The sequence below is a fragment of the Pteropus alecto genome, unplaced genomic scaffold, assembly GCF_000325575.1.
Source record: "Pteropus alecto unplaced genomic scaffold, ASM32557v1 scaffold195, whole genome shotgun sequence".
NCBI lineage: Eukaryota > Metazoa > Chordata > Mammalia > Chiroptera > Pteropodidae > Pteropus > Pteropus alecto.
Genome location: NW_006438073.1, coordinates 4,304,341 through 4,322,256, shown reverse-complemented (window position 1 = coordinate 4,322,256; position 17,916 = coordinate 4,304,341). Strand labels below are relative to the sequence as shown.

General features: G+C 46.7%; 1 long non-coding RNA gene across 1 annotated transcript; it reads right to left on the bottom strand.

The window, feature by feature from the left end:
- Positions 1-3,959: 3,959 nt before the first annotated feature.
- On the bottom strand, positions 3,960-12,256 carry LOC112482311. The gene is made up of 3 exons (XR_003047264.1): positions 10,145-12,256; positions 6,505-6,675; positions 3,960-4,295 (listed from the first exon to the last, which is right to left on the bottom strand). It is a non-coding gene; the product is annotated as an uncharacterized LOC112482311 (long non-coding RNA).
- Positions 12,257-17,916: the final 5,660 nt, after the last annotated feature.

Genomic DNA, 17,916 nt, shown 5'->3' with positions numbered 1-17,916 from the left:
AGGCAGGAAGCAGGGTCATCGTGAGATTTGCCTAGTATGCTTCCCGTGTCTCAAGGTCACGGTCATGTGCTGCCCATTATTCAATGCCTCAAAATAGTAGACTTATATATTCTGTTCTTTTTTTCTAGTATTTTTCAGCACAAGGACAAGCTGAATGCCTGTTTCTATATAATGGCCAGAAGTAGAAGTCAAGCAGGTGCCATGACGATTATGGTTTTAAAACAGGGGCTCCCAACTGCGGTTGCACAATGGAATCCCCTGAGAATTTTTTTTTTTCAATACTAGAGCCCCAGAGTATATTTTTATATGCTCTCCAAGACCTGAAGGTACAGCCAAGGTTCAGAAGCAGTCCAAAGTATAGCACAGTGTTTCCACTCTGGCTTCTCACCTTAAATTGTAGTCTTCTTGTTCTTATTTGAGACGAAGTAGTACCCTCCATCACTCCGGCCTCCTTTAATCAGCCCATGAAAAGGGTTTGGATAGCTGCTTTAATGGCATGAGGACAGCTAGGGTGCTGTCTTCTGTAACAGGACTTGCTCCGTCAGCTGTTTCTGGGACTCGTGCCTCCCGGTCCACAGACTTGATTAATAATTTACAGTCATCGTGAGTATTACTCTGTTTTTGAAGGTCACTTTGTTAAACTATACCATAACCACGTGTTCTAACACAATATCAACTTGCGATTGCTGGGTGCACTGGAGATTCTTTAGACCTGAGACTGCTCCAATAGAACCAAGACAGCACACTGAGTTCGTATACCAGAAAGCCCGTGACTATCTTTACTACTGAATGGTATTCAAGCAATCAGCCAGGCCAACATCCACTATTCAAGTCAGTAGTCGTGGGAGGAGGGGAGACCAGAGGATGGGAGAGCGTGGAGAATGAGAGCATCTTCAGAAATATCCCTAGAGTGGAGGTCACCACGTTTTTATCTTGCATCCCTATTAGTGGGTTTCCTGAAATAATGTTTTGTTTTATTTATCAATGGTTCCAAAGATTTTGTTATCCTCATTAAGAATATTAATATTATATATAATGCTAATAATTTTTAGAGAACAATGTGATTTAAATGCATAATTTTTAACAATATTGATTTAATACTTTATGATAGGCCAAGTTGAAAGTCTAGTGTTAATTTCCTTTTATTTTATTACTTGGTTTTGATGGGTGCCTTTAACCAAAAAATGTATCTCTGAAAAAGATGAATAAAGCCAAACGGAAGAAATATCATTAACTGTGTTTGTTAAATTACAATACTCACTTATCGATCTCATTCGCCAATTACACAAAAGGTTTTGTTGAAAATTAACCAGCAAATTTTAGTCCTCTCAGATATCCACCAGTTGTTCTTGCAAACTAATCAGAGGGTGTTCCATTTTTATAATTTTAGTAAGTGGTTTGAAAGCCTGGAATTTAATTTAGCACATTTTAAGCTGGTTAGAAAACACTGTTTCCAACTTTTGAAGTGGGAAAATATAAAAATTTAAAAATGACACACATCATTTTCAGTAACTAAATCACATAATGATAGAAACAGATCCAGACATCCATTCGAAAATGCTCTATCTAAAGATCAGATCAGATTACACACACACACATACACACACACACACACACACATATATACACACGCGATCTTCTTCTTTTCCTTTTTTTTTTTTTTTTGGTTTTCAAAAATAGCCACCAAGCATTATATCTCTGATGGGAGGAGGGTAGCACCCAGGGGGTGGGATAAGTGTCTGAAAAATGAAAGCGTCTTCGGAATGTCAGAAAACATTAGCAAATTTGTAAGACTGTCTTTTCACATAAGAAAATTATATAACTCATCTTTAAGTTCAGTAACTCTTTTGAAAGGCTTTGCTGTGAAAACTAGTGAACACTTATTTGGTACAAAAGCTTTCACAGCCATTTCCTATCTCATTAAAAATCATGGCAGATTGCCCCAGTTTAGATACTTTTTGCTTATATGTCTTTATTGAAGTATAACTGACATACGATAAACAGCACATACTTAAGGTGTGCACTTGATAAGTTTAGACATATGTATACACACGTGAACTCACCACATTCAAAATAATGAGCATATCTAGCACTCCTAAGTTTTTCCACGCCCCTTTGTAACCCACACACACCCTCCTCCCTCCCAAGGCAACCACTGATCTTCTGTCACTGTAGATGTGTTTGCATTGTCTAAAATTATATTGAAATTGAATTGTACAGTCATCCCTTGGTGTCTGCGGGGATTGATTGGTCACAGGACCCCCTGCGGATATTACCATCTGCAGATGCTCAAGTCCCTTATGTAAAATGACATTGTTTTTGCATACGATCTACATTTGCTTATAGGGCGCTGCAGGCTGAGCCTACACATCACTCCATTCGAAAGGATTCAGTGCAGGGCTGAGCACCAGTAAACTCAAGCTTTCCTCTTTGGAACTCTCCGGGGCTCTTTTCTCCAAATGTTTGTTTGTTTCTTTGTTTTTACTTTTTTTTTCCCCCCAAATAATTTTGGTGCCTAGTTGGTTGAATCTGCAGATGTGAAACCTGCTGATACAGAGAGCTGATTGTATACTCTTTCTTTGTGAGGCTTCTTTTACTCAGTGTAATTATTTTGGGTCACACCCAGTTTGGTGCATGTACAATAATTCACCCTGTTACTGGCGTGTAGTCTTCCACGACACAGCTGCACCGTAGTGTGCTCATCTGTCCTCCAGCTGACAGACCGCCGCCTCACGGTCCAGTCCTTCCTGGAGACAGGAGTTTCTTATTCCTGTTAAATGAGTCAGTCAAGATGGAAATGGTAACTTACTGCCTCTAAGGCGTGGGGGGAGCCCACATGTGGAGCGGGGACAGGCCAACACTTGGGGCTGCTGTCGAGGGAGGCATCGTTTTCCTCCGGGCTTTCCATGTGGGGAAGGACAGAAGGGGACCGAGCAGCCTGGAGGGTCCTGAGTGAAGAAGGTTTCCTGGGAACACATTTTTGTGTTTGTCACTGATCCCCAAACTCGGGTGTCAATTCCTCTGGTCCGCTGTGAAGCTCAGCTATTATTTCTACTAAAACATCTTTATAGACTACAGGAGGAAAAAGTGTGCGTGTGCGTGTGTGTGTGTGTGTGTGTGTGATAAACATGTGAGATCTTGTTTTATAAGATTCTTATCAGGAAATGGCTGGCAAAGTTCACAAGAAAATACCCTCACTGGGCTTTGTATGACCTGTCATGCAATAACTACTGGGCCTCGCATAATGAGCCCGGGATCACTTCCATAATTCAAATAGGTAATTCCATGCAGCTGTTTAATGATTGGCCACAATAAAAGTGTGCTGACAGCGCTGGGGCTATTTCTGGCAGTCCTCCAGACTCTCACCCTGGGTCACCTAGTTACCACGCCCACACGTTTCCTAAGGGCAAAATTAGAAGCCGGTGGTCTCTGCATTTGTTTTAACCTCTCTGCTCTAAGATGAATGTTGATATGTTAGTCTGGTGGGCAAGCTGTGGAACTTCTCCTTTGCCTGGGCACTAGCACAGCTTCTGTGCCACGTGCAGTCTCCCAACCCAGACCTCCTGGCCATTCTCTGCCCTGGGGATGGGCAGGGAGGCGGGAGGAAGGAAGGGAAGGGGGAGGGGCCTGGAATGACCCTGAACGCACAGGGAAGCGTGCTCTACCGGGTTTCTGACTTTGGACCAAGAATTGAATGGAAAAAGAATGTTAAGGCGAACTAACTATATATTTCAGAGCTCTATTGATCAAAGACAATGGTACAGCCCGCCCCATTTAAACATTGACGCCACCTGCCTGTGTGCACGGATTGTGTCTCTGAAACATCTAAGGAGAGCTTCTCAGTCTGAGACCACCTTCCAGTTTCTGTAAAACCACCAGGATGCGGCCTGGATGACCTCGCAAAATTCCTCCCTACACTATCATTCCGCGACCTGACGGGAAGAGACGCAGAGAAACCAGAAATAATTCTGCATGGACATTCTCTTTGAACTCGTTTCTCAACGTGGGTTCGATTTCTGTCTTTAAATCCAAATACAGAATATGTCATCACACTTTCTTCCCCGCTTCATAAATGCAGTGCTACCTCCTGAATCTCCCGCAGCAGCTGACTGAGGGCCATGGGCTGTCTCATTCCCCTGTCTACCCCTAGAAGCCAGCCCAGCACCCGGCCCCAGGTGGGAACTCACTCAGAGGTGATCCAATGAGTGACTGGACAAATTCACTCGAGGGATGGATGGACGAGGTCTGATGCCAGGATCAGGAGTTGGAGTAACTTCAGGAGACAGCGTAGACCCCTGGGAGGCAGGAAGAGAAGCTGCTTGAATCAAGTGAAAAATCACAGAGTCTTGCAGAGGGACTGAGCTGCAAGGTTATCGCAATTACAAAGGGGTCTGCCATGGGCAGGGGTCCTTTGTGGGCAGGGTCCCCTCTAAAGCTCCTGGTTTTTTATGCAATGGCCTAAAAGTCTGAGTGATCTCCTCTGTGCCTTCACCTTTCAGCTCCCAGGTGAATTACCCTGCAGGACGTAAGCTCCACCAGGGCAGGCGTCTTTGTGTGTTTCGAGTAGCTACTATGCATTATCTATATACCTGTTATGAATACCGATGTAGTTCCGGTGTCTAAAACAGTGCCTGCTGCATAATTGACACCCACTGCATATTTCTTGAATAAATGAATAAATTCAGAACGAGAAAGTTCACTCTTCGAGTCCAAGGTGAGAGCCATTACTTTCTGACCAACCCAATATTTTCTGTGGTGCGGAGTGGTTGCAAATTTTGAAAACACAAGGCTTTAGTGTGACAGCTGAATTAATGACTGCAAACAGCTCCACACAGAAACGCGGTGGGGCAGCGGGACCAGATGCCCGGGTGCCAGGCCAGCTTCACCCCTTAGGTGCTCTGAGCTCGTGGGCCTCAAGGTGCCTATGTCACCCACTGTGTGGGCTTAGTGACAGCACTTTCCTCACAGGGGTCTGATAAGTCAGTAGGTAAAAGCACTTAGAAAAGAGCCTGGTGCATCCTACTAAGCACTGCAGACGCCGTGTTCGGTGTCCGTATGAGCGTTTTTCTGGATCCCTTGGACTTTCGAACACTGTGTGCCATTATCCAGTGAAAGAAGAGTGTTGGATTCTTTTAGCAACATGGACCTGCAGGCTCCCAACACCCTGAGTAATCGTCCAAAGGGCTTCGCTCCTCCAGAGCCCCAAAGGGCAACAGGATGGCAGCTCCAATAACTTGCAAAAATGTTTGCAGTTACTACCCTTTCTACAGAGTCCAGCACTGTGAAGATGAATCAAACACATATATGGAATTATAATCCTGGCACCGTCTAAAGCTAAACCATGGCCAAGGGTCCTCCCGAGAAATCCTCGCTGAACAGGTGAATTTGGGGCAAACGTTTCATCTCCGTGAAGTGAGACAGTCTTCTCAGCCATTTCGAGCCTTCACCTCTCCAGGCAGAGATGCCCACAGGCTTGGGGTTTGAGTCCCTGTTGGGGGAACGAAAGTTCTATGCGTTCTGTAAAAGTCCATTTTTGGTCTAAGGCCCCTGCTCAGATAATGGTCCCATGGGGCAAGGATCGTGTCCTCCAGAACCATCTGTCCTCCATCTCATCCTGTGCAGTCACCGAATGGACTTTTTTGTCCCACCCAGGCCCGACCTTCCTACGCAGGAAGCGTAGCTTCGAATCGAGGGCTGCATTCACAGAGACACAGACGCAGAAGCACACCAGCCTTCCGTCACGGAGAGAGGGAGCGAGGGCGCTCAGTACTAAACCTGGGGTGGGGGGCGCAACTTGGTCTGATTTTAGCCCCAGTGACCGTCAGTAGTCACCAGACCTCTGAGTACATGGTTTGGTGTCCTACCTCTCCAAAAATGCTCAGCATCTTCTAAAAGAACAATGAAGGCAGTAGAAAAAGACATAAATAAACCTATAACGCTTATATAAGGCTGTATGAAAAGGTTTTCACCCAAGCATAAAGCTGGGAACTCTCTACACAACTTCTTTATTTAAATGCATTTTGACAGAACTACATAATGATGATATAGCTCTATATTTATTGAAAAGGAAACATGTTCACTATCGAATACATTTTTTTAAGAGTACTGAAGATGTGTGTATTGTACGATACCAGTTTTTAAAAATGAATGAGAATAAATCTCTCTATATATGTTTTTTTGACCTTAGGTATAAATATAAATATTATTTCTATGTATGTAGTACTTTATTAATCATTTTAGTGGTGTGTTGCCTATATGGATTTTTAAATTATTTTGCAATGAATATGTAACACTTTTAAAGAAAGAAAAAATTGTTAAACACCTAGAAACACACAGACATACACGCACGCGCACGCACACAAAATCTTACAAAGAGAGAAAGTCCAACCAAGGGAATCCATTTCTAATAGAGGAATTTCAAAACAGCACCCCTTCATTTTGAGGGGAGTTGTCTTCTCTGCCCTCTCCCCACCATGTCATTCCTCCCTCCCGTTCCCCACTCACACGGGTCAGGCCAGAGCCCCAGATGGCATCTCGGTGAGACACATCGCTGCCATGTCCCAGCCTGGAGTCCTAGGGTCACCTCTGCGGTCTGCGAGAGGGAGTTGGGACATTAGTCCATCACCTCTGTATTCAGCGGCCAGGCCGGCGCTTGGACTGCTAAGAGGTAACACCCTATAAAAAATAAACATGAAGGAGAAAGGAGAGATTCACTTGGATGACACTCAATACAGACGTGAGAAAGAGGCCAGGCTGTTCCCAGAAGGCCGGTGAGGAAGCCCGGACAAGCAGCCTCTGCCAGCACGTGAAGCTGACCTCAGCCTGCCGCGGCGTCATTGCGGAAGGGAGCTCTGGGGACGCGTGCCAGCTTCAATTAACAGCTGACTGTTCCATACTGAGACGGTTTCTCCTCCGTTAGTGGAACTTTCCATTAGACTTGCCGACAATATCTTATGTCAAATAAGTTAGAAATTGAGCTGAAAAGTCAAGACTGCAATGGGGCCATGCAGAAAGGAAGACCACATGGGACAGTAGAGGGCACAGGTTACTGTGATGTTACGTCCCCGGCATAAGCGATTACAAAAAAAACTCAGCAGCAAATGTTAAGGACCCTGAGGTAAGCTTTGAAACTCAGAATTCAAGGAAAGGAGGGCATTCTTGGCCCTTCTTCAATTGCTACACCTGAGAGGAAATCCAGCCGCCAAGAGGCACCCTTCCGGGAACATTTTCCAGGGCCCTCAATTCAAACAGCTGGATTTCTCCTTCCAGAACCATCCACTCAGCCTTTAGAAGTGAGGTCGGCCGCCGGATGGGAAATGTCCATTCGCATCATGGACAGAACTCAGTGTTCTGGGCCTCGTCTATTCTCCACGTAAACGGACTTTCCTGAGAATCGCGTGTTAGTATTTACGAGTGACTCAGGTGACAGCACATGCATTTCCGAGGTGAAAGCTTCCAAGTGCGCAGAGGAGGTTAAGCGGAATGAACCCTTTACAGCCGAACAACCTCGACCTCCACAGAGCTCCATGTCAAATAACGAAGAAGGCTGCACGAAAGCGTCACTGAATTTTCTTGGAAACATCTGAAGTCCGTAAGAAGACGCTCGGGCATGGGAAGAGGAAGCGCCACCATAGATGACAGAGTAATCACAACTTAATGGCTCGCATATGAGAGGGTCACTCAGTCAGCAAGATGTTTGCACAGGGACATGAGGCACCTGCGCGGTTTCCTGAACTCGGCCCCAAGTGGAGAAAGTGACACAGAACGGCAGGCCCCGGCATTTATAACAACTTCCAGTAGTTTAAGAGAAGAAAAAGTTTTGCCTCGGAAAACCCTGATCTTGGGGTCCACGTCTTTGGACGCCCAGGCTTCCTAAGTGGGTCCCAGCGGGAGATGGTCAGCACACACAGACTGACCTACCGCTACCTGGAATATATTTGCACGTCTTTATTTTTTAAACCGATTAAACATGGCTTGGCCTTGCAGAAAGTCCAGGCTGAGCGATGCTCTGAGGCTCCTCAATCTGGGCGCCCCTGGGCTTGCTCAGGGGACTCCTGGCCTAAGCAAGGAGATCTGGAGGAAGGGCTGGTGGGTCATGCCCCATGGGGTCCTCACGAAGGTGGGGGGGCGCCCGTCTTCCTGGCCAGGCTTCAGTGTGAAGATTCGAGCCATGGCTTCTGGGCCAGGCTGGCTACCCTTCGAGGGCACGTGACTCAGATGCCCCATCCAAAACACTGCTGGTACACAGGGCACAGTTCTGGGCCCCCGTCACCAGCACCAGCACCACCCCCATGGTGGATACCCCGAAGTCCACAGGTGGCGGAAGGCGCACGCAGGCAGTGTCAGCCTCAGGAGTGTCCCCCCAACCAGAAGGGAACAGGACTCCACCTGGATTCCACGAACCAGATGCCCGAGGCCGGGTGCCGAGGCGTCTCGACCCCCACTCCGTCTGTTTGCTCGTAGTACTTGTCAGCACTTCTTAAACCTGGATTCCTATCTTCCATCGAAAAAGCGGGTGCTCTGACCATGCCAGGCCCACAGTCCCACACGCCCTCGCCGGCCGGGGCTGGCCGCGGAGGGGACACGTGTTCCCTGCGACTCCTTGCCACGGCGCGAGGGCCGCTTCGCAAACCTACATTATCCGCTTGTGAAAACTGAATTTTGCAATCTTTGGTCTCGGCCTGAGGACGGGAAAGGTTGGGCTGCCTTCCCGGGAATGGGAAAAGGAACGATGATCTTTTCATTCTTTCCGATTTCTCGAAGAACAAGACAAAACGTAATGTTTCCGCAGCTCATCCTGTCATTCACCTTCACAGGTAACTGCCCTGACGGCAAAGCTGACCGCCGGTGACCGCAGACTGTCTGACCCCACTTGGCCGACAGCATCCAAGCCACCCACGCGGTGAAGAACCCGTTCTGACACCTGTGAGAGGTAGGGCAGACTTCACCCGGGGCCGCCACAGGCGTAGGGCCCACTGCGCTGGGGTTTGCGGGAGGGCAAGAGAGTGGGCTCAGCTCCAGGTACGACAAAAAAAAAAGTGTGGACTTATGGCCAAGTTGCAGAGTGGGGGTCCGTGGATGAAAAATCAGTAAGAGGAAGCATCGGGGAAAGGGGGTTCCGGCTGAACCCGCTAACAGGGAGCTTGCGGAGGGAAGGCCAGCTGACCAGACACCAAGCACCCAGGGGCAGGGGGGTTGGGGGGGTCACATATGAGGGGATCAAATATCGAGGGGGTGGATTCTGGCTAGGCTGACTGAAGGTCACATGCGAGGACGGGCCTAGCTGAAGGGAGCTCGGAGGAGCCAGGGGAGAGTGTGGCCACGGAGAGAATGCTGTCACTCATCTCCCTCCTCACAGACAGCCCTCCCGCTGGAAGACTGGAAGGCCTGGCACCGCCGGCCCATCCACAAAACACCTGCCTTTTCTCTCACAATGCAAGGAGCTGTGACTGAAGGAGGAGGGGAAAGCAGGGCCCACCCCAAGCACAGCCGGAGTGGGGTCCGTAAAGGGCGGCACCAGGAGTGAGCGCGGGCGTCCACGGTCCATCCTCCCGGCGGGAAGAAGACGCCTCGCCTCAAAGTGACAGGGGACGGGAGGTCGGCATTGCCATTGTCCCCCAAGGGCCACGACGCGCACGGCAGGAACATCACAACATAGCCATCGACGATGTCATTGCACGCATGACAGGAAAACATTAGAATACATCAAATTAAAAATTTCCTGCGAAACCCCCCGATATCGATTACATTCCCTTAACCAGAATGACGCAGTCGGAGAAGGCACTAGGGAGTGAGTTTCTCGTCTACCTGATGAATTTACGGGAAGCTTCCCCCACCCCCCTCCCCCCACCCCGGAACCAGACACGCGGCCAGCACGGAGCTCCCGAGGCGCCTTTGGCCAGCCAGCCAATTGCGTGACTATGACCAGCGTCGCTCCTTTTAATGAACAATATGGAACCTTTCCCCGCGACCACAGACTTGCTCGCGAACCTTCATGGTGCCAGAGGCACAGGGAGGCTGGTGGGAGTCAGGAGCAGGGGCTGGGCTGGGGGCCGACCTTCCCCAGCCCCGGAGCGGGTGGAGGCATTGGGTGGAGTGACCTGAGGGACAGAGCAATGTTAACCAGCTTTCGCGAGGTACTTACTCGGGAGAGACTCTGTGTAAGGCCTGAGGTTAGCATTATCTCACTTAATCTTCTCCCAAATGAGGTGGGTGCTGTATCATCCCATTTCGCCGGGAGGGACCTGAAGAGTAAGCGAGTCCTATGACTTGCCCCAGGCTCCACTGGCAGTGAATGGAGGGCTGGGCGCTCCAGTCAGGTGATCATGCAGCCTGCAGTCTGGGAATGTGAACCCCCAAGGAAAGGACAAAAAGACCAGAAACTGGAAGCCAGAGAGAGAGAAGGAAAAGCCTGCAGTGTGGTCCCACAGCGCAGGAGCTCGAAGGGAGTGAGACCAGCCGCAGAGCTGCTGAGCCCTGGCTGGGGGTGGGGGCCTTGGGATCTGCATGAGGACGAGTGGACGGGGTGCTTCAGTGGAGCTTGAGGACAGAAGTCAAACTGTAGGGTGCTGAATTGGGTGATGAAGTGTAGGCAGGAGAGCTGACGCTTTTCCCAGAGCAGTGGAATAAAGACCAGCGTTCACAAGCCCCTTCACGGGTTTCCTCGTCAGGCCAAAGTAGAAAAGAATGGCAAGCCACCTGGAGCCCGGTCCAAGTCGCCTGCCCATCACAGGCAGCAGGCTCCTCCTGGCCTGGACCGTCCTGTCTCACGTCCGCCCCCTTCTCCTGAGCAGCAACTGTATGGCTAAAACAAACCTGACCACACATCCAAAGTCCCTTTCCTGCCTGCAGATGTGCTGGAAATGAATTTGAAAGTGTAATCTGGCCAGCCTTGTGTGGCAACCCCATGCACGGACGATCGATGTCCTGTGACCGTCACTGAGGTTCGCTGATGTGCCGCTAACTGCAGGAATTTACCTGAATTTCTAAGGGTACACATAGGCTCAGATTTTTTCCCGAGGAGTTAAAAGATGCCAGAAACTCAATAATCAGAAGTCGTGATAATGATAAATTATTGGAGAAGAGATTTTCGCTTTCTTCAATCCTCACAGCCTTCTCCTCAAAGAAGTCCAAAGAGCTGGAAATATATAGGAGACAAAAGAGGTAAAAAAAAAAAAAAAAATCTAGGGCAAACACAAAAAAAGTAGAAAACCTCACAGCAGCGTTCTTGAATGCTAAACTGAGCCCTCAAATACTTTGAACATGAATCCTAAAGTCTGTCTTTTCTCTTTCACTAAAAAGAGAATGTCTACAGTCTAACATTTTATAGAACGTGTGAAATAGATTTGAAATTGTAAATTCAAAACTATTTCACACCTGACCGAAATGATCAAAAATTTAGAGAAGTGAAAGTAACTAAAATAGGCTTCCCTCGTTCTTTTAAAAAAACATTTGCTGGTGTCTGCTTAGAACTCAGCGGGAGAAAAGAGGAAACACAGAGGGTGGGAGGGGCCTCTCTGATTAGCGGTCCCTGAGAACTGGGGGGGAGGGGAAGGAGGGACGGTCCCTCTCTGCCCCCATCCTGGGGACCTCGCCTCACCGCAGCCACGGTTTTTCCACCTGCAAAGGCCCTCTCCAAGTCCAAGTGCCCTTAGCAAGGCCAAACTCTCCAAGCTTTCCCAGGTTCGATGGCTGCTAAGTCTTTTTAGATGTTAATTTTATGATTCACACAATGGCTTTCAAAAGAAAGAGGCTTTTGAGCAATGAAAGAATCAATGGGGTTGTAAAGCCCTGGTAAGCTGATTCGGATCGTCTCTGGAAAGGTAGGAAGCATGCCGCAGAACTGGTTTATCCTGGAGCTGAAACCGCAGAGGAGAAAAGGTTTGCAACCTAGGGAGGCGTCACTTCTACAAGGGAACTTAGCAAGGGGCCCATTTCCCAGTGAAGTTTATTTATCTCAAGAGATTTCTTCCCTGTCCACGTATCGGTATCACCAATCGCCAAATGAAAACTCCCGCATTTAAATATTTGATTCAAATATCAAAGCAGTAAGTTTGCTATGACTGAATCTAATAGATTAAGTTTCGACGTAGAACTATTTTGAACCAGCCTCGTCCAAGACTCAGAGTTTTGGATGACTCCTTACACTTTACTGCGGAATTCTTTCCATTTGCAAGATTTAAGTATTTAACAAGTATTTGCTGGTGAAGGGATTAACAAAAGCACGCGTGAGTCACAGGGGAATCACCACTAAACTGCCGAGATGGAGGGAGGGCACAGAGGAGGAGAGGTAAAGGTCAGGGTGCACATCGCAGCAGCCATGCCCCGGCCCCCGCCCCCAGGCGCTGGGGAAGCTGTCGCCCCACCCACCAGGCCCCACAAAGGAAGACGGGGGCTCAGTGGCTTTTTTTCTTCCTTTTTTAATGAAATATTTCAAACATACACAAAGGCATAAAAAGTAATACGATCAATAACTTTTATTCCCCAGCTCCCCGTTTAAGAAATAAAACATTACAGAAACAGTTCAGTGTCACCTTAAGCCTAACCTCAATCTCCACCCCCCAACCCTTTTAGCTGCTCCTGTCCTGAACTGTGTCCCCACATCCATGGACTTCTTTTACTAACTGGGTGTATATTTAAACACTACTTAGGTATCAGTTTGTACATTTTAAAGCTTCATATGAATGATCAAAACAAAATTCAACCGAGTAAATCTGAAGATCTAACTGGTTTTGTTAAGCAATTCACCAACGGTCAGCGAGCGTCCCATCCAACAACCAGAAGGGTGCCCAAGGGGCTGTGGGAAGGAGGGTTTATAGGAAGAAGGGTGGGCAGGGGAGCTATCAATAAAAGAAAGGATTATTTTTAGGGCAGGGCGTCTTGTCTTTGGGGGAAGGAAGAGGAAAGATTTTTATTACGTAGGTCACCTCATTTTTCTGTGGGGGATGGAGAGGCCCTATGTGACACACTACCTTACTGGTTCTTGACCAAAAAATTCCAGACTGGGTGAGGCCGAAACTGCACATGGACCAGGTATTAAATCCAGGCCTCATGGGCTTTTAGCACGAGTGACGCCACTTTGGATCTGTGGTTATTTTTAACAGTTCCCCCCGCTTTGATCATATTCTCAGTTTAACTGAGAGATGTGATCAAGAATTAAGGCATTAGTGTCCTCAGCCACTGCTCTGCAGCGAATTCCAGACTGGGTGAGGCCGAAACTGCACATGGACCAGGTATTAAATCCAGGCCTCATGGGCTTTTAGCACGAGTGACGCCACTTTGGATCTGTGGTTATTTTTAACAGTTCCCCCCGCTTTGATCATATTCTCAGTTTAACTGAGAGATGTGATCAAGAATTAAGGCATTAGTGTCCTCAGCCACAGCTCTGCTGATCTCCAGTTTGGCAACACATTTTTGCTTAATCTGTGACATTTATAGGTCACAGTTACAGGTTTGGTTCCAGGTTCACAGTCCTTCAATCGGTCATTCTCTTGGTCCCCTCTTTGACATTCCAACCTTAGGGAGATCATTTTACTTGGCAGTTAGGGGCTGCAAACACGCATTCAAAGCGTTTGAAAGAATACAACACCAGCGAGATTATGATGATAATTGTAATTCCCAATGTCGGGGTGCACTTTGAAGCCATAGTCCCAAAGACCCGAGCCAATCAAAGCAAGACTCATTGATGGAGTCTCATGGCTTGCTCAATATCTCATGTAACTGAGTTTCGACTTCCCCAGAAGCCTTGATCCAGTGACGGCAGGTGGGCCGGTCACAGCACCGAGAGACACCTCCTTGCTCAGCTAAAAGTAACCGAGGGCTGTTCTGCTGTCAAGAACACTTCTGGTCAGAGGGCATAAGGATCTTTGCTGGGCAGCTGATGCCGCAGCAACAAAATGTGCAATGTCTCCAAGCTTCGAGGAGGGGTTTCCGATCCTGTTCCCGTTCGTATCATATTTTCCCTTGCTGGGAAAATGTGGCCCTGCCAAAGTCAGCAAAGCCTGAATCATGGAAAGCCTCCTGGTCGGTTGTTTCTAGAACAGTGAGGGTAGAATTAGATCATCTAAGAGGCACTGCCCAGCTGAGTGCCAGCCATCTAAGCATTCATAGGCCCAAGAGAATGCTGACTACCGCACGCGGGCACAATCGCCCATTCGAGCCAGGGGTCAGCTAGGTTTTCTCCTAGCCCGAAACAAAAACTTGCTCTAAATTCCAGAGGTTACCGCCTTAACGATGGCCCGAAGAGATGTGGATGACAGTGTTATTTTCCCAGACCAATGCCGGAGTAAAGGAAAGAAAGAAAAGCAGCAAGGGTTTCGTGTTTAGTTAAGCTGGGAGCCCTGACCCTGCGTCTGGGGTGGACGCCATCTCCATGGCTGTAGCTACTTCTCTTCCTAGACAATCTGATCTGGACGTCTCCAGCCGATGTGAAGAATCAATCAGAGGGTGCGTCTTCTTCAGCCGTGAGAGGTGACCCAAGGTTCGATGCCTTCTAGTTTTGCAACAGTGTCAGTGGTCAGGAGTATTCGGTAAGGTCCCTTTCAATGGGGCTCAGAGGTTGTGCTTCCTGATGAAGCTTTCAGAATACCCAGTCTCCAGGTTCTAGACTATGACCAACAGGATCTCTTAAACTGGGGGCTGGGAGATCTTTCTTAATTTGATAATGATAGCCTTGCGCATAAGACATTAAGGATTTATAGGAGACAAGGCATTAACAAAAAGTTATACACCAAGAGACAGTGGTCTGCCGGAGACTATCTCGTGCTCTCACGTGGAGTGAAAACACATTTTCTAACAGTTTCTTTGCCACTATGAGGGTATAGGCCTGAGGGTAGGCAGGGGAAGGCTTTAACCCACCTGGAAACATACATACTACAACAAGAACGTACTGATAACCCAAACTAAATGGTAATGGAATGAAGACCAGCTTAAATGTACTATGGTGGATGAAGTAATACACAAATTTGAAAATGGGTTTGCCAAGGAGCCTGAAAGAGTCAAGCAGCCAAGGGTTCATTTGACTTACAGTGATCGTTTACCCATCTTAGTTCCTCTGGTTTAAGAACAGATCACTGCTGTGTTACAAGAACATACCAAGGTAAAGCAATAAGGGGCCATTTTTTGCAGAAGCAGAATGATCTTCATCCACATATGCCACAATGCGATACTCAGGTTGAATCCTTTTTGTGTGTGCCTCAACTTTTGAGACAGACATCTTATGCCAGGACATTTCAGACTTCCAGGAATTGCACATATTTCTGGAACATCTGTAACATATACAAATACAACGTAAAGAAGGCTCATTGTTATTTCTTATGTGACAACGCTTCCCACCTAACTTAACATCGAACACACCTAATTAGTGCGACACCTCCCTTATGACGAGAGAGACAAATTCTCTGAGATTTTCCTGGGGCCCTCTGAGACTTCTCAAAGTCAGTCTGGGGTCATGAAAATTTTTTTTTTTTTTTTTTTTTTTTTTTTTTTTTTTTTTTTTTTTTTTTTTTAGAATTTGATTTCGGCAGGCTTGTCAGAAAAGATTTTGACGTTTACTAAAAAGATATACTTTACCAAAGTGTCAATAAAAGATTTCAAAGACAAATACAGGTTAGTTCTTACTATGAGAAGATTCCTTTTTCTTAAGTAAAAGATCTGATTAAAACAACATAAAACACAGCTGATTATTTTGCTAAAACACAGAATCTTTGCTTTCTGGGCAATTACTTGAAAAGAAAATCCTTTTACAATCTCTTATCAGGAGCAGACTGATAGTCCGAAAAACTGTCCTTTTGGCAAAAGAAAATGAAGTTTTAGCTTTACAGAAGTATACTATTGATATTAAAGCCTAATTTTTAAACGTTTATAATAGCGTTTCTATTTTAGCCAGCTTGATTAAACAAGGTGAAATGCTCTCGCTTTCCATTCTGAAACAACCAAGACAAAATTAATTTCATTTCCCTTGATGAAAATGCATCTTCATTCCACATACCTTTTCTTAGCCAGGTACACATCCTACCTTCCTTGCATAGTCAGCTCTTTTATCTCCAGTAGCTTCAATTACATATATTAGAATCTTTCACTTTTAAAAACCTTAATTTCTCGTGAAAACTCAGAAGTAAACAATGATGAGCTGCCTACTATATTAGCATTCTATGGCTTGGCAAATTTATAATTCTTAAAAATAATTTCTAGAAACATGCTTTTTTTCATAGAAAATTTCTCAGCATGGTGTAGGGGATCAGAACAAGGTACCCCAAGATGTGCTTCTGTGGTATGCAGGTTATTCTGAGCTACAGGCAACCGAGATCCTGCACTCAGGAGAAACATCCTCCGCCCCAGCCCCTTAACAACCTAGAAGAACGTGAACTAGGGGCCTCGCCTAGAAAAGGCGCACCACCAGAAATGCCTCTTGATCAGCTGTCCGTGGGGCAGGGCAAACCTCTAATCACCGAACACCTGCTCTTCTGACTGTCCTGCAATGACCCTTTGAAGCCCCCAGATACCTTTCTCCTTAGCTCGGAATGCCACATAGACTTCATTTCTGACACTTCTTTTATTCGGTTCATTCTTTCCCGGAGGATACAGCCCTTTGAAGGTCTTCGAACTACGTGGAGCTGATTTTCATCTCCCTAACTCGCTTGTGTTCCCCAAGGCACTGTCTACCTAGCCTGCGTGGCCATCCAAGCATCTAAGTCGCCAGATTGGTAAACGCCCCCAGCACACCAATAGCCTCGGGGTTCGTTTACGACTCATTTCCAGCTCCCTTCCCATTTATGATCCCTGGGAATTTCCCTGACCTCCTTCTAACCTCAAATAAATATTTAAAAGGCTATTAGTTACATTTACCTTAGCGTTTCTAGGTATTTTGTATTTGGGTTGTTTTCACTCTGTTGTTGTTGTTTATTTGCTCTGGTGTAGCAAATAAACAGAGATTCCAGTCTAGTGAATAGCATGATGTGTCTTGGGAGCAGGACTCCGGGCATTAGTTTTGCTGGACAAGCTCTAACACAGTGGTCTGCAACCTTTGTGACACCAGGGACCAGTGCCCTCTGAGAATCTGATGCCTGATGATTGAGGCGGAGCTGAGGTGGTGATGCTGGCGCTGGGGAGCGGCTGCAGACACAGATGACACTTCACCTGCTCACCTGCCACTCACCTCCTGCTGTGCAGTCCAGTTCCTAACAGGCCATGGACCTTTACAGGTCCACAGCTCAGCTCAGAGGTCGGGGACTCCTGCTCTAACAGACCTAGCGTGGCTCGAGGGTCAACAGCTGTGGCAGCAGTGGCCCAATACTGATTGGGGCAAAAGGAGTAGCTCCCCCGAGGCATTCTGGGAAGCCCTCAGAGTCATTCTGGGAAGCCCAGACGGGTCCTGCTCCTCCAGCTCTTCCAGCGATTGTGTAAGAAGCTAATGCCCTTTGTCAAAGTCCTTTCACATTAAAACAGGATGAGTGGTTCTGTCACCTACAACTGAACCTTGCTTGACACAGACATCAAGAGTCGAAAGACAGAAGAAAAAGTGATTTATGAATACATGATTAAGGGTTTGACCATATTTGCAACTGAAGAAATACAAATTAAAACAAGATATATTTTTTTACATTTTTAATTTTTTTAAAGATACATTTCACCTATATTATAAGCAAATATTCAAAACATAATGCTCAATGAAGGTAAAGATTTGATGAAGCAGATACTCATTGATGTTGCTAATATAAAGTACACTGTTAGTACACTGTTCAGATTAACAAAGCTTTAAAAACATGTACAACTTTTGACCTAGTGATTCTACTTGTGAGAGTTTATTCTAAAGCAATAAGAATGTGCACAAAAATTTAATTGCGAGAATGTTCAGTGAATTATTGTCTGCATTTTTTTTAAAAGAGATTATCTCATGTTGAACAACTGAAGCCTGGT